Source organism: Miniopterus natalensis, chromosome 2, assembly GCF_054644295.1.
Source record: "Miniopterus natalensis isolate mMinNat1 chromosome 2, mMinNat1.hap1, whole genome shotgun sequence".
Taxonomy (NCBI): Eukaryota; Metazoa; Chordata; class Mammalia; order Chiroptera; family Miniopteridae; genus Miniopterus; species Miniopterus natalensis.
Window position 1 is genome coordinate 145416105 of NC_142082.1, and position 16804 is coordinate 145432908.

The window sequence follows — 16804 nt, forward strand, 5'->3', positions numbered from 1 at the left end:
AAGCAGCTAAGATGAACATATGCTATTTTTACTATTATTGTTCTACATATTAGACTTCTTTCAAGTAAGATAATGAAAGGACGGATTAAACTGGAGATTTCAGATTATTATTTTATCAGAAAATATAGTTATTTTGTGTGTGTTTTTAAATTTTAGAATTTATTAAGAAAGCTGTCAATTTAAACAGGAGGAAAAATTTATTAAAAAAAAATAATACCTACAGGAAAACAGCCAAAAAGGCAGAGTGCATGTTAAGCCTCACTACATCAGAAAGCAGCTGGAAAGGCAACCCGGGAGACCCAGGGAAGACTCTGCATGTCCTATGAATTCCTGAATTCTAAACTTCGTTATACAAAAGGCCACTAGGAATATGTATCAAAACCTTCCATGAAAAACATTTTTCAAACCTTGAAGGCCCCTAAAGAGGTGCATTTGGATGGCTTCACAATGTAGAATCTGTACTGACCTTGGTCCCTGTGGGAGAATAGCAGTATCCACCACACGGGGCATCCACACTTACACCACCAAATCACAGGAGCCACCCTTGTGAAGGCTGCAGGAGTGGACTGAGCCAGGGGGCACTGAGCATGGCAAAAAGGCATGAGTCCCTGTTCAAGGCAATCATTTGAGTTTCAGCTCATTTAGTGCTTTTCTTTACTTGTGAAATCAAGGACGATGGATTGAACTTATCTTAGAAGGAACGTTCCGGAATAAGAATGGAAGACACCCATCACAGAACTGTTTCCATGTTCAGTAACTTTAAAAAATGGATGGCCTTTATAAAAATGTCTTCCAGTAGATCACAGAGTCTCTCTAACAGCAGGGAGTTCACCAAGAAGGAAGGGCTGCCTAGAAACCTCAGGTGCAACTCTCACTATAGAGCTGCTCCTTGTTGAGGCTGGCTAATAATACTGATCTAGGTCATGAAATTAGTATCTCAAGATAAATATTTTTCCTGTGAAGACTGCATATCTAAAGACACAATGGCATTTTAAAATCCAGTAAGTAGCGATTTCATGATGTAAACAGCTGCAAGTTAGAAACATCTCAAGAATTTTCCTCATCCTCTTTGTTTTTAAATTTATCTTTATTGTTTAAAGTATAACAGATGCTCCCTCCCCCCCCCACGTTGATCCCCTCAGCCCACATCCACAACGCCCTCCCCCCCCGCCCTCTCCACAATATTGTCTGTGTCCCTGGGTTATGCATATATGCATACAAGTTCTCTTATTAATCTCTCCCCACCCACTCCTCCACCCCCACCTTCCCTCTGAGATTCCTTCTTGTTCCATGTTTCTGGATCTATTTTGTTTATCAGCTTATTTTGTTCATTAGATTCCACATGAGTGAAATCATGTGATCCTCCATGTTTTTGAATGTTTTTAATTGTTTTTACTGTAGTTGATTTCTAATTTCATGCCACTGTGATCTGAGAAGATGCTTGATATGATTTCAATCTTCTTGAACTTGTAGAGACTAATTTGTGTCCTAACATGTGGTCTATCTTTGAGAATGACCCATGTGCACTTGAGAGAAATGTATATTCTGTAGCTTTGGGGTGAAATGTTCTATAAATGTCAATTAAATCCAACTGATCTAGTATGTCATTTCAGGTCACTGTTTCCTTGTTGATTTTTTGTCTGGGAAGCTCTTTATTTCACCACCTATTTTGAATGATAGTATTGCTGGATAGAGTAGTCTTGGTTTCAGATCCTTGCTTTTCATTACCTTGACTACTTCATGCCATTCCTTTTTGGCTTGTAGAGTTTTTGATGAGAAATCAGCTGACAGCCTTATGGGAGTTCCTTTGTAGGTAACAGATTGCTTTTCTCTTGCTGCCTTTAATATTCTCTTTGTCTTAAATTTTTGGCAGTTTAATTATGATGTGTCTGGGCGTGGGTCTCTTTGGGTTCTTCTTGCTTGGGGACTCTCTGTGCCTCCTGAACTTGTGTGACTTTTTCCTTGACCAGGTTAAGAAAGTTTTCTGCCATTATTTCTTCAAACAGGTTCTCTAACCCTTGCTTACTTTCAACCTCCTCTGGCACTCCTATGATATGAATACTGTTACATTTCATGTTGTCCCACAGCTCCCTTAGACTGTCCTCCTGTTTTTTGTTTTTGGTTCTCTGATTGAATTATTTTTTCCTAGCCTGTCTTCTAATTGCTGATCCAATCCTCAGCTTCCCCATGTCTTCTTTTAATCCTTCCAATGTATTCTTTTTTCTGCTATGTTATTCATTTCCTTCATAGTTTCCACATGTTTTCTCATGCTGTTGAGCATCCTTACAATCATTATTTTGAACTCTGTATCTGGCAGAATGCTTATCTCCATTTCATTTACCTCTTCTTCTGGAGAATTCTCATTCTTTCATTTGGGGCCTGATTTTCTGTCTCCCCATTTTGACTGCCTGTTTGGGATTGTTTCTATGTATTAGGTAGATCTGCTAGGACTCCCAGTCCTTTGAGATGGTCTCTGGTGCAGGCCAGTGTCAGATGCTGTTTGTGACTGGCCTTGAGTGCTGTCTGGAGCGCTCAGTGAATTACAGCTTGTGGCTCCCTCTGCTGGTGCTGGGTGCATTTCGAAAGGAACAAGATGTGTACCAAGGTCTACTTTTCCTAGCCCTGGGTCCAGAAGCAGCTCAGAAAAAGACTCAATGCATTCAGATATGCACCTTTGCCTGTAGGCTGATTATTAGTCTCTTAATGAGCCTCAGGCTATAGGCCACAGCTAGGGGTAAATTCCACAGGGTGGGGCAAGAGGTTTTCCAACAGAGTGGGGAAATTGCTTCCCCCCCCAGGCAAAAGCTGCCAGGATGGTAAAGGTCTGCATGAGAAAGATGTCTGCTACAGTATGGAGGAATGACTCAGCACAGGAATCCAAGCTCTGTTTCCCCAACCAGCACCCTTAGATTCTCCTCACACAGCTCTAGATCACTTTTCCCTCCCTCTGCCAGAGCCCAAGGTGAATGGCTGCACACAATGTTTTGTATGTTGGCCCTTTAAGAGGATGCTGAATTTCTGGCCGTTTCTTGCTGGCAGACAGAAATCTCTGCTGTTTTTCACAACCAGATGTTATGTGGGCACCTTTCTCAGTTCTGGTGACCTGGGCTGGGGAGCCCAGCTTAGGGCTTAGACACCAGAGTTCTCAGCGGGAGCCCCCACAGTTGAGATATCTCTCCGAAACTTCAGGAACTTCAGCTGCTGCCTGTGGGAGCCCAGCCAGCTCTCTGGAGCCTCTGCACTTCTTAACCGTCTCTATGGGGTCTCCATTTTTCACCCATGGTTATGAGGGTTCTCACCAGCTAGTCTTTAGTTGACTGTTCAGGATGTTTTTCCTATATTTTAGATGTAACTCCAGTTTGGTGCTGGGAGAGTGTCAGTGTAGCTTCCACTTAATCTGCTGCCATCTTTCCATTCCTCCTTGTCCTCTTTAATTTCAGATATTGTTTATAGATTTAAGCAACAAGGTTCAGTATTTCAGTTTCAGAAACCAGCTACTTTATGGAGGCGTGCACATTGTTCATGACCACACAGAGGTTCTGCAAGGCCACATCTGTGTTCTACTTCACCACCCTTAGGGCTGGTGCCCTGGTTAGAGGGAGCAGGGCCTCATTATTGTGCTTCAAGTTGGAGACCTGCTACTGCAGCAAGTTTCATGTTTCATGGCATTATTTTCTGCCTTTACAGCACGTTTGGTCATCACCTCCAGGTCCTGCTTTACCTGCTGGTCCACAGATTTCAGGTCATGGTAGTCACTCTCCTCCTTGATCATTTTTGCTCAAGTATCTTCACCATTTCAGGTTGTGTTCAGAGAAGCTCTGAACCTCAGTTAGCTCTATTCTTAGTTCAGAATTCTCATCTTTCAGTGTTCTGCAACTTACCTGAATCGTAGGAAGGTGCCTCTGCCTCAGAGACTCTTTGTGGGCTGCAAAGTCTGCACTGGAGCTCCCCACGGGAGAGACTGGAGAGTCCGAGTCACTCAGTGTCCAAGGGGACAGGAACTCTACCGTTCAGCGAAAAACAGCTGCTGGTATTCCAGGCCAGAAGTCCACAGGTTGGAAGGTTGGGGAGCTGCTGTTGAGTCCCAGTGAGTACCTTGTGGCTTCCTTTAAATGAAGTCTGCTGTTGGCTGTGTTGTCTTTCAACAGGCTGAAGTTCTTGATTTTCAGAAACTCTTTTAAAAAAAAATAGATTTGCCTCTTCGAGATCTCCAAGTTTATCATCTCCAAAATGTGTCTCCTGGTTGGGTCTCCAATGGCCCTTGCTTAGTGTTGTTCCCCTTTCTGTGTACACAAAATCCTCTGGAATGACAAGGCTGCCAGACAGGACACCCCCAAAGGCACAGCCCTCCATCGCCACAGGTCCCAGGCACCAGCCCTCCCTAGCCCAGCAGTAGAGGTTCCATGGCCCGGGTTCTGCCCCCGCCACTGTCAGAGTCCCCTGCCTCTGTTGCCTGCAGCTCGGCCACCACTCTGAGCCTCTTGCTGTAGCTTCTGCTCCAGAAAATACGCTGTTTAATTGACATGTCAATGAAAACACTTTAAGGGTTGTGTGTATGTGTTTAAAGAAACACCAGATCTGAAATGGGCATTTTATTTCCAGAAATGGCAGAACAGGTCATTTAGACCAATGCTCCTACTGAGAATCAGAAAATCTGAAAAATACTATATTCATTTTTTAAGTTGCCCAAAGTCATTAGAGAATGAGAAAGTACTGAAGAATTACTGGACTAAAAGAGAAGACAGAGATCCAGAAAGGGAAATTTAGCATTTGGGGTCATGTTTTGTTCTGTGGAAATTGTGGAAAAGGTGGTTTGAGACTGAGAAGTATGTTTGACAGCCTAGAGAGCCTAGGGAGAAACAAACAAAAATAACCATTTTTGATGGTGTCCCTGAAAAATTCCACTGTAGTAATAAGATAAACAAGTAAAAGAGCCCCACAGAGATTGCAGACTGATTTGGAGTCATCTAGGGAGCTCAGAAAACTCTAATCCCTGAAATTGGATTAAAGTGATCCTAGACAGCTAATGTCCCTGGAGTCCTGTCACAAGTAAACTATTCAAAATAAACTCTGAAGAAAGAAAATATAATTCCAGGTCTCAAATTAAGTCTGTAAATGGTTTTCAAGTACAACCCAGGATACAATCAAGAGACAACCAGAAAAATCAGGAAGCAACAGATACAAAGAACCAACAGAAACAAAAGACTTAGTAAAAATGCACTCCAAGGAAATTCAGATATTGGGATTATCAAACACAAACAGTATTTTTTAAAAATCTGTACTTATCACATCTAAGATTACTGAAAACTAAAGGCATAAAAATTAGTAAAGATAGAAGAAAAATAGGACAGATTTTCTTCAAAGTAGCAAGATAAGAAAGACATTCAAGCAATCACCAGAAACAATGGAATGCAGAGGTAATGAAATTAAATTTTCACTGTGCTTTAAGAAAATAGGTGCAAATTTAAAATTTGGTTTCCAAAGAATATATCATTCAAAAATAGAAACATGATCTATAACCAAAAGCTAAATTTTTTAAAGTTTAATAGTAATTTTATTTATAAATTTCCACCAACTCTTGCCAGACATATTACTCTGAATAGCAGAGATATTTAATCCAACCAAAATTCCTACACTTTTTTCATACTAAAAGAACGTGACACAATGAATCGGCACGACACACACAAAACATAAATGCAATAATCAAATAAAGTTATGGAACCAGAAGACAGAAAAAAGGCAGAAGCAATTATCCTGATTCCATCTCTTTTGCAATGTCTGTCATATTGCTTCAAAACAAATATGGTGGTTGGTCAGAGTAAGGGAAAATGTTAACTCAGCTAAATTGAATTCATCCAGTTAGTACTTTTTCCTGCTTATATCATTTCTTGTATGTCAAAAACAAAATCCCAGTTTGATGCTTGTATTTCTTTAGCACCTTTCTAACTCTAATCTCTCTTTTTAACAATGATATAGACAGGTGGAAATTTATAAATAAGATTACTATTAAACTTAAACTTACTGATAACTCTATGCACCTGTGTGCCACAAGAATTTGTAAAACATACAGTACCTGACTATTTAGTCAGGGGCACTGACCTCTTTCCCCCCTTAGATTGTCAAATAAAAAAATGACAATAGCCAGCACAATAGTAATCTGGTGTGAATGAGTCGAAATTATACCTATTTTTTTTGTCAGATCGGCAAAAAAATATAATATATTCTTTGGTGTGCTGCAGGCTTTTAGTAATCTGTTTATGTGTGCCATGAGATGAAAAAGGTTGAAAATTGCTGCTCTATGGTAACAATGGGGGAGGGCAGTAACATTCTGAACACACAACTGTTAGTCAATAAATGCTTGCTGAGTACACAAATCATGTTTTAAGTTTATTTTCTAGATTTAAACATCCCCATTTCTCTAGTTTTCCCTCATATGGTCTCATATCCAAACTTTGATTCTTTTTGAATTCACTTGAAACTCCCGATAACACTTTTGTTCTCCCCAAATTAGACGACATACCAGCCCCAAGGGATCTAAATTTAAGCTACCACCAACAAAAAAAAGATAAATGTACTGAGAAATTCTGGTATTTTTATTCTCCACTCAATATAAATACTATAGAGGAATCCATAAATACTTCTACAAACAGAATATTGTCAGATAGTGTAATCCATTGCCTAACAATAATACATACAATTAGAAACAAAGTATTGAATTTCATTTGCTTTATACTTTCTATTTTAATTAAAGATAGTGATTATATAATTATTATGATAGTGCACATTTTCTAGTACATTTTGAGCTTTGTCTCACACTCTTGATATCCTTATCTTAAAGCTTTTAAAATCAATATACAAAATAATAAAATTACACAGAATATTAATTATAGAAATGTAATGACAATATTCCTCTACAATCCAGTAATTATTTTTTTCTTCCTTAAGATCATCCAGCAAGGTGGCCACTAAAAGTGACCAGCAATGAAATAAAATACACAAATACAGCATACAAAAATATCAGTATTTTCATTTTCAAGTGAAAAGCTTACAAAGGTTCTTGACAAAATAGTTATCGGCAAAATATAAACTATCGTTCAATAAATCTAAAGAATTTGTTTATAAACTACCAAGTGCTAAATTATAAAACAATTTTATAAATATATTTAAATTGATTCATTCTAGAGTAACTTTATATTAAATAGTCAAACTGTTTATCTACCTATGTTACTAGATACACAGATATGTAGATAAGACAGACACACATACATACACATTCGTGCACCTGCACACGCGTGCACCAGGGCAGCATTTCACAAATGGGAAGACTAAGAATAAGAAATTATTTGGGGATGACAGAAGGTCATGGCAAAAATTAGCATTGACTCATGACAATAAAGTTTGTTCTCTTTACTTTCAATTATTATGTCAAAAACAAAATCCCAGTTTGATGCTGTATTTCTTTAGCACCTACTTCTGATCTCTCTTCTTAACAAAGAATGGACTTACTGTTGCCTTTTCCCTCTACCGATTTATAAAGTTTTCTTGTTTTTCTGGTAGGTTTTACTATGTATTTACTGTGAGAATGTATTACTTACATTTTAAATAGTTATTTAAGTAATAAGGGATCTAACATAAAGAAAAAGATTAAGGAAATAAAGGAAGTGATATAATAAAGCAGATACAAATCTTCCACAAACCCTTCAAATTTTCACTGGGCACATGCCATCAGAAAAAAGAATACATTTCACAGCTTCTCATATTTAAGTGCGGCCATGTTCATAAATTCTGGACAGTTTAAGATCTAAACAAAGTTACTGATGGCAGCTTCTAGGAACCTTTCTTAAAAAAACAGCTGGCATTTGTCCTCTTAGCTTTCCTCTTCTTCATTCCTTTCTCCTTCCTGCTGGCTAGAATACAGATGATGGTTGAAACTAAATAAGCCATCTAGGTTTGTAAGGTGACCTTGGCAATGGAGGCTTATGCATGGCAGAGTAACGAGATAAAAGAACTTGGATCCCTGAGTACTAAGTTTAACAGAGCTACTACTATACTAGTCCTTTTTCACCTACTTCCAGACTTTTAAGTAATGGCAAAATAAACTACAGTCTTTAAGTCACTGTCATTGGATGTCTCTGCTATTTTAATTCAAATCTAACCCTAACTGCAAAATATGAGAGATGAAAAATACTGTCAAAATAGTATGTGAATGATTGAAGTTGGAAAACAATGAACTAAGGCACTGGAGTGCTCAGGATAAATTACTGTTGGTCCCTAGAATTTATCAAGTGATCTGTAAATCTTCAGCAGTTTGAGAGGGGAAAGCAGATTGGTATCTAGATGTCACAAATTTGAAATGTAAGATTATTATTTCCACAGAAATCATATTATAGTTCTTAAAGTTGAATACATTACAAGAACTAACATTCAGTTCATCTTGACTATATTCAGAGTTTAAAATTACTATTTACTTGGTTAAATTTGTATTTTTAAATTTTTCCTATTATTTCATCATATCTCCAATTCACAAAATTAAATGGCCATCTGAAAAATAATTCACTGAAGTGTAAAAATGTTTCTGAAAACAGTACTAAACACCACCACACACACTGAGATAATTAATGTCGATAGCAAATGACTCCAGTGATAGAGAATATCAATACTGTTGAGACAAACAAATCTGTGTGATGATTTCACACACATCAAAAAAGAAAGCGCAAAGCAGAAGGTACGATCATTTTAATGCATTAGATAATATTTAACTGACTATCCATATGCCCCTAGAGCTCACTGTGTGGTCAATAGTAAGACTTTAACAAATGGTGATATAAGGCTGTTAATGCCTTCAGTCACTTTCAAACAAAATAGTGATCCCTTTGATAAACCAAATGAGTTTCAACAAAACAACTTCCCAACCAAATCCTTTCCAGGTGGAAATTAGCAAATTTTGTCCAAAAAATTGAGGACAAACCAAGATTAAAGAGCTTTTAAGTTATACTCCTCACCAAAGAAACAGGCACAGTTTACTCAACTGTGAAGACGCTTAGAAACTAAGCACAAATCTCTTGACAAATATGACCGGAGAAAAGTCAGAAGAAACGATGGGCAAAATGCTATCAAATTATAATGCAGTGTCATACAGTATCAGTGACATGATTTGGAAGAGCAACTACTAACCCAAATGCATATACACAAGGTATGAATCAACTCCGCATACACAGAGAACTGTATGTGAAAGGGAAATACTCAACAAATTTCAGTTCTATTTATCACGGAATATTTATTTATTTACTTTGTTTAGTAAGCTGAAAGCATTAATGGAACATTATCCTCAAGTGCATCAAGGAGGCCACACATGAATTCAATTCCACAATCTACTTTTTTTCATAGGGTCAATTAGAAGCTAACAATATGCCTTTTAAAACTGATGTAAAATTCATGTAACATATAATTAACCATTTTAAGTGTACAATGCAGTGATATTTAGAACATTCCCAACACTATGCACCATTGCCTCTTTCTAGTTCCAAAATATTTTTTATTACCACAAAGGAAACCCTTTACCCATTAAACAGTCACTAGAATTTCCCTTTTACCTGGGAACCACTAATCTGCTTTTTGTCTCTACGGATTTGCCTATTCTGGATTCTCATGTAACTCGAATCATACAGTGCATGACCATTTACGTCTGGCTTCTTTTACTTAAGGCATAGTGTTTTCAAGGTTCATCCATGCTGTAGCATGTTATCAGCACATTCCATTTTATGGTCAAATAATATTCCATTATATGATTGTACCATATTTTCTTTATCCACTTATCAGTTGATGGACATTTGGGTTATTTCCACCTCTTGGCTATTGCGAATAGTGTTTCTATGCACATTTGTGAAGAAACTGTTTGAGTACTTGTTTTCAATTCTTTTATTTTTAATCCTCACTGGAGGATAATTTTCCCATTGCTTTTCAGAGAGACAGGGAGAGGGAGAGGGGGAGGGGGAAGAGGGGAGGAAACTGAGAGAGAGAGAAAGAAAGAGAGAAACATGGAATGTGAGAGAGATATCAACTGGTTGCTTCCCTCACCTGCCCCGAGCGGGGCTGGGGATTGAGCCTGCAGCCAACGTACATGCCCTTGACCGGAATCGAACCTGAGATCTTCAGTCCAAGGGCTGATGCTCTAATCCTTCAGCAAATCCAGTTAGGGCTCAATTCTTATGGGTACTTCCTAGGAGTGGTATTGCTGAGCCATTGGATAATTCTATGTTTAACTTTTTGAGGAACTGTAAAACTTTTTCACCCAGCCGGGAGTGGCTCAGCGGTTGAGCATCTACCTAGGATCAAGGAGACTGCTGTTCGATTCCTGGTCAGGGCACACGCCCAGGTTGTGGGCTTGATCTCTGGTTCGGGGCATGCAGGGGGCAGCCAATCAAATGATGACTCTCTTGTCATTGATGTTTCTGTCTCTCTCTTGCCCTCTCCCTTCCTCTCTCTGAAATCAATACAGATACATTAAAAAAAATTTTTTTATACAGTGATTGAACAATATGCTTCTTGATGTTAAATCAATGTTGAAGAAAATAGTGAAAATAGTAAATCTGGTCAGTTTTGACCATTCAGTATACATCATGCCAGAACTGTTTTAACAAAATGGCAATGAATAAAAAAATTTGCTTTTCTACACTTAAATGTAATGTAGCTGTCAAGGGAAAATACAGTCATAGTGGTGGACTTAAACACCCCACTGACTTCAGTGGATAGATCTTCCAGACAAAAAGTCAACACAGAAACAGTGACTAAATGGCACACTAGATCAGATAGATTTAATTGATATTTACAGAACATTTCACCTCAAAGCTGCAAAATATACATTTATCTCAAGAGCTCATGGGTCATTCTCAAAGACAGACCACATGTTAGGACACAAAACCAGTTTCTACAAGTTCAAGAAGACTGAAATCATATCAAGCATCTCAGATCACAAGGGCATGAAATTAGAAATCAACTACAGTAAAAACACTTACATGGAGGCTAAATAACATGTTATTAAACAATAAATGGGTTACCAATAAGATCAAGAAAGAAATAAATAAAAAAACTTCCTGGAAACAAATGAAAACGAACACACAACAATCCAAAAGCTATGGGACACAGCGAAAGCAGTCCTAAGAAGGAAGTTCAAAGCACTGCAGGCCTACCTCAAAAAGCAAGAAAAATTTTTAGTAAACTATCTAAACCTACAACTTAAAGAATTAGAAAGCTCCCCCTGTGAAGCCATCCGGACCAGGGCTTTTGTTTGCTGGGAGTTTTTTTTATTACTGCTTCGATTTCATCAGTTGTTATTGGCCTATTCAGATTTTCTGATTCTTCCTGATTCAGTTTTACATCTCACTCATATGTGGAATCTAATAAACAAAACAGGCTGAGGAACAAAATAGACCCAGAGACATAGAAACATGGAACAGACTGAGGAATCTCAGTGGCAAGGCAGGGGTGGGGGAGTGGGTGGGGAGAGATTAATCAAGGAACTTATATGCATAACCCATGGACACAGACAATAATGTGGTGAAGGCCTGGGGTGGGGGTGGGGTGCGGATGTGGGGTGGAGGGGATCAATGAGGGAAAAAAGGGGGGATATCCGTAATACTTTCAACAGTAAAGATAAATTTAAAAAGAAGAGAGAGATCTGAAAAGATACTGCCTATAAATTTTCCAGAGCTGATGAAACACCCAAATGATATAAGAAGAAAACATATCTAGCAGGACAAATAAAAAAAATGCACACCAAGTACATTGTAATAAAACCCCAAAAAGCCAAAGAAAAAGAGAAAAGTCTTAAAAGCAGCCAAAGAGAAAATGCAGATCACCAACAAAGGAATGACAATTAGACCAAAGCTGACTCATCACCAATAACTTAAGGCAGAAGATGTGGAATAATGTCATCAAAGTTCTATTAGAAAACAAAACCTGTCCTCAGCAAAACTATCTTTCAAAAACATGGATAAAAAAGGATTTTCAGACAAACAAAAACAGTTTATCACAAAAAGACCTACACTAAAGGAAATGCTAAAGGATGTACTTCAAGAAGAAAGAAAATAATAGGAGGAAGGTCTTAGAGGGCCAATAAATGGTGAGCAAATAAGTTGGTAAAACTGCACGTAAATATAAAAAGCATTCAGATGCTCAAATAAAAATGAATGGGGGTGCCTGGGTAATGGTTATACCTGATAACGCTTTGTGTACTATAGAATGTTTATTGACAAATGTTTGCTCAAATGATTAAATATTTCCCCAAAACCCCACATTGTTCAAATAAAATAAGGAAGGTAATTAAAACATTTTTTTTTTTTAAAAAGAGTAAAACTGTCCAAAAATAAAAGCATTCAGATCCATAAAAAACAAGCTATAATCAAAGATCTGAAAGAAGATTTAATAGTGAAAGTGTGCTAAGGTCCTTTTATTGTTCAAGAGCAGATGAAATTATAACTTTAACCGTTAATACATATAGCAACATTTCCAGGGATGCCTCTAAAAATAACAGAAATAAGAGTATACAATTTCTAAGGTGTTTATAAATGTAATAAAGAAAAAGATTTAAATATACATTAAAGTATTTTTTTTAAGTCATCATCTAAAGTAGGAAAAATGAACAATTTAAAGAAAGGTAGTAAAAACAAGTCCAAATACACCAAGTCCAAATCACAAACAATAAAAATGATTATTAACAAACTCAAGAGTTCGTTACATTGGATTAAGTTAGATTGGATTAAAAACAAAATAGAAAGATATGATGCTATTTATACGGTGCCTAATTCGTAAGTATAGAAAAAGATTCAAAAGTTATGGCAGTTACGTTCTAACCACATAAATTGAGAGTTGTTCTATCAGTAAGAGACAAAATAGGTTTAAAACAAACAATGTTATTTGGTTTAAAGAGGGTCACTATATAATGATAAAAGTTTCAACTTGCCAGAAAGATATGGTAGTTCTAAACTTGTATGCATTATAAAACAACATCAAAATATTTAAAGCAATAGTTGTCAGCAGTTGCAAATTTACATATCTGCCACTGTTGTGGGAGATTTCAACTCATATCTTTTATTTACTGATAATTTAGGCAGACTAAAAAAGTTAATAAATATGTAGAAGAGTAAGGTGATTATTTAACTTAATCTAACAGACATATTTAAAGTAGAGAATATACATTCTTCTCAAGCACATGGGAATATTTATAAAAATTGACTACTAGGCCATAAAGAGACTTATCAACAAGTATCAAAACTAGGATCAATGGACCACATCTTTTGACAATGCTATTATATTAGAAGTCAATAACAAAAGATAAACAAATAATTATTGGCCCAGTGGAAGGGCTATAAACCAGAAGAATCAGCCTGAGACCCCATGTCCTAACTTACATATAATCTAAAATGCACTATCTACTACGCCAGGGGTGGGGAATGTCTGGCCCCGGTCTGGCCCAGCTAAGGCAACCGCAGGTGGGACTCGAAATTCAATAAATGTAGGAGCTTTTTTCATAGCTAATTTTTAGGTTGATAATTTTTGTATGGCCTGTGAGTGATGTCATAAACATCCAAATGGCCCTTGGCAGAAAAAAGGTTCCCCACCCTTGCACTAGGCAAATAAAAAATAGCTTTGGACCATCATTCCCATGGAGGACATCTGAAAGAGTAGGAAGGTGTTCTACTTTGCTTATAAAATAGTCATGTTGTCAAGTATATTTTACAGATGCGTAAACGGAAACTTAAGGTAATGAGTTTTAGAGTCAGGATTTGAACCCTAGTTGTCTATTTATTGAACCCATAACTTATACACTATTTTATTTATTTATTTTTTAAAATATATCTTTATTGATTTCAGAGAGAGGAAGGCAGAGAGAGAGATAGAAACATCAGTTATGAGAGAGTCATTAATTGGCTGCCTCCTGCATGCCCCCGACTGGGGATCGAGCCCGCAATCTGGACATATATGCCCTGACGGGAAATTGAACCCCTAAAGCCTGCATCCTAGGTCGACGCTCAACCACTGAGCCACACCCGGTTGGGCTACACTATTTTAAACTTTGTAGTAGGCATTTAATAAATATCAAATGAGTAATAGGTTATCTGACATGCTTGAGTATAAGATCAGGAGAATTGATTGAGGACAAAAGAACAGAATAGTTACATTTTTGATGTGTGTTGCTCTAAGTTTTTAGGATGGAAAAGTCATTTGAATACATACATAACCCTTTCTTAAGAGGAAACTGCTTTACATTAGGTGACTATCAATCTGAACTTTCATAAAAGATTGCCTTTAAGTTTACATTTATTTTCCACAAACGAAAAGTTCTTAAACAGCATAGTTTGTTACATGCTTTAAATAATATTCTTTTTTTCAGAATTCCTTCTATCACTGCTAAAAAAAGAAGAATCAGATGCTGGAAAACCTTCAGTTTGGAGAACACAAAATAAAAGGAATTTCCTCGAAACTCTTCATTATGTGACTATTATAAATACCTATGCTCTAAGGAAGAAAAAGAATAAACAAAGAGAAGTTTCTAACAAAAAATATTATGTTTCATCTATATGTCTTTTCTTGAAACTTTTCATAAGTTCTAAAGTTAGTTGATTGCTCCTGATAGCATAGTAAAAGACCTCTTTAAAAGAAATAGTAAAAGAAATAGGTAAAAGCATGAATTTTGGTATCTGCCCAATAGCAGCATTTTGTCATAAAGACATTTCTATAAGATGCTAGGCATGACATGTATCAATACAATCTGCTTCTTTCCAGGTATTACTGGGAAGAGAATTCTAGGCATTAAAACATCCATTAGAGATTTATCTGTAGTCAATGCTTGATCCTCACAAGTACTATTAATGAGATCTACATTATTCTAGACAGTAAATATAGGTTTCATATAATAACTCAAAAGTTATTCTTTCCTCTTTTATTACATAAACAAATATTAAGGAATTCTTAAGGAAACTACTGTTGATTTTCTAAGGAATATAAAATGTCTCTGAAGCTGATGAGATTTTTCTTTCAAAGGAACCACAGTAATGCACTGTTCACACTCCTATACATTAATAATCAAGCAGAAAAATGTTAGCTTGAAGTTTATTAAGTTATTAAACCAAATAAACTCAAGCATTAAAATATAGTGTAAATGGACTTAGAGTTCAATTTTATAGCTCTCAATTAAGAACAAAAAATTTCACATGAAAAGATTTATATGAGAAAGTTCTATCTATTGTTGCAACTCTTAAGGACTGTAATACTTTTTCTAGTAGTTCACTGTCTAATCAAACCCTACTCTGTCTCCCTGGCATGCATATAGATGCATATATATGTAATCAGTAGCAATTATTTTGAGGAGTACTTTATAATATTACCCAGGAAGATACTGCTGAGAGAAAAAAGTAAGACATTTTCATATAGCTTATCTTCTGAAAGATTTAATAAATTTCTCTACAAAATAGACATACTGTTGCCAAAAAAAATGCTTAAATACAGTATGAGTTATAAAATTAAACCTAGATTTAAATCCCAATGCTGTCAATTATAAGACATATGAACTTGAGGCACATAACTTATCTCATCCTCAGTTTTCTTGTATGTAAAACAGATAAAGTATCTACCTAGTATATAGTATTGTTGTAAAGGAGACTGTGTATTGAGCTAAGTACATGGTGTTCTGCATATAAGTAGTAGCTGCTAACATTATGATAAAGCTCTCAGTGGTATCTAATAAAGTAATGCTATCAAATCGAAGCTACATCCTCCCTCCCTGCCTCCCTCCCTCTCTCCCTGCCTCCCTCCCTCTCTCCCTGCCTCCCTCCCTCCTTCCTTCCCTCTTCTACTCTCTCTGAAAAGCAATGGAAAAAATATCCTTTTTAAGGATTAAAAAAAAAAAAAAGAAATTTTGGAATAAGTTAAATCTTGTTTCAAATTCTAGCTTTGTCTCTTAAAAGTTACATGACATTGGGTGAATAGGTAAAGTGGGGATAATAATCTATACCCTCATGATTACTTTGAAGCTTTATCAGGACAATACAGGGTGGGACAAAAGTAGGTTTACAGTTGTTCATATGGAAAATAATACAATTAATAAATAATAATACAAAAATAAACTGTTTTGCACACTCACAACTGTAAACCTATTTTTTGCACCACCTGTATATCCTAAAAGCCTAGCTTTATATTATGTCTGTCCATTTAAAAATTTTCCAGTTTAAAGAGAAAAATGAACTTTAGGCAGTTTGAAAAAATTTTAAACTAAGGATTAACAAAAGCATTAGAGCAAAATTATAATTATATTATGTGAATACTATCTAGATCAGAAATAGAATCTATACAAAAGTTACACTTTTCTATAATTAAAGGTTTATAAACAAATTTTGTACATCTTTTAAAATATTAACAGTTCAAATTATTCAACAAGGAACAGTGCTAGGAGTACTCTGAGTACTTTACAGTGCTCTAAGAATTAAATGAGACAATATATGAAAAAAAAAAAAAAATCATTTGTTAAACTCTTAAGCACTATACAAACTAAAGGCATTACTATCTTCGCTTGGAAAGACTGCTGCCTACACTATATCCTTTCCCTCTTCTCCCTTTCATAAGATGTCTTTTCCTTAACATAACTATCTTTCTCCAAACTTGTACATGTCCTGTGGAACAAAAGGTCTGGGAAATACTATCCTTGCTAATATCACAAATACTGATTATGTCTTCCAATATTAAATAATATTGTCATACTATATATCAGAATATGTAGTCCAAGATATGGTTTAAAGAATATGGTCAC

General features: G+C 36.2%; 1 protein-coding gene and 1 pseudogene across 1 annotated transcript in view; both read right to left on the reverse strand.

Annotated features, from left to right (window-relative positions):
- ARID2 (AT-rich interaction domain 2) overlaps positions 1–16804 on the reverse strand; it is a 157696-nt gene that overhangs the window by 96410 nt on the left and 44482 nt on the right. The window lies entirely within an intron of this gene.
- Positions 3456–4353, reverse strand: LOC107528096 (endosome-associated-trafficking regulator 1 pseudogene; annotated as a pseudogene).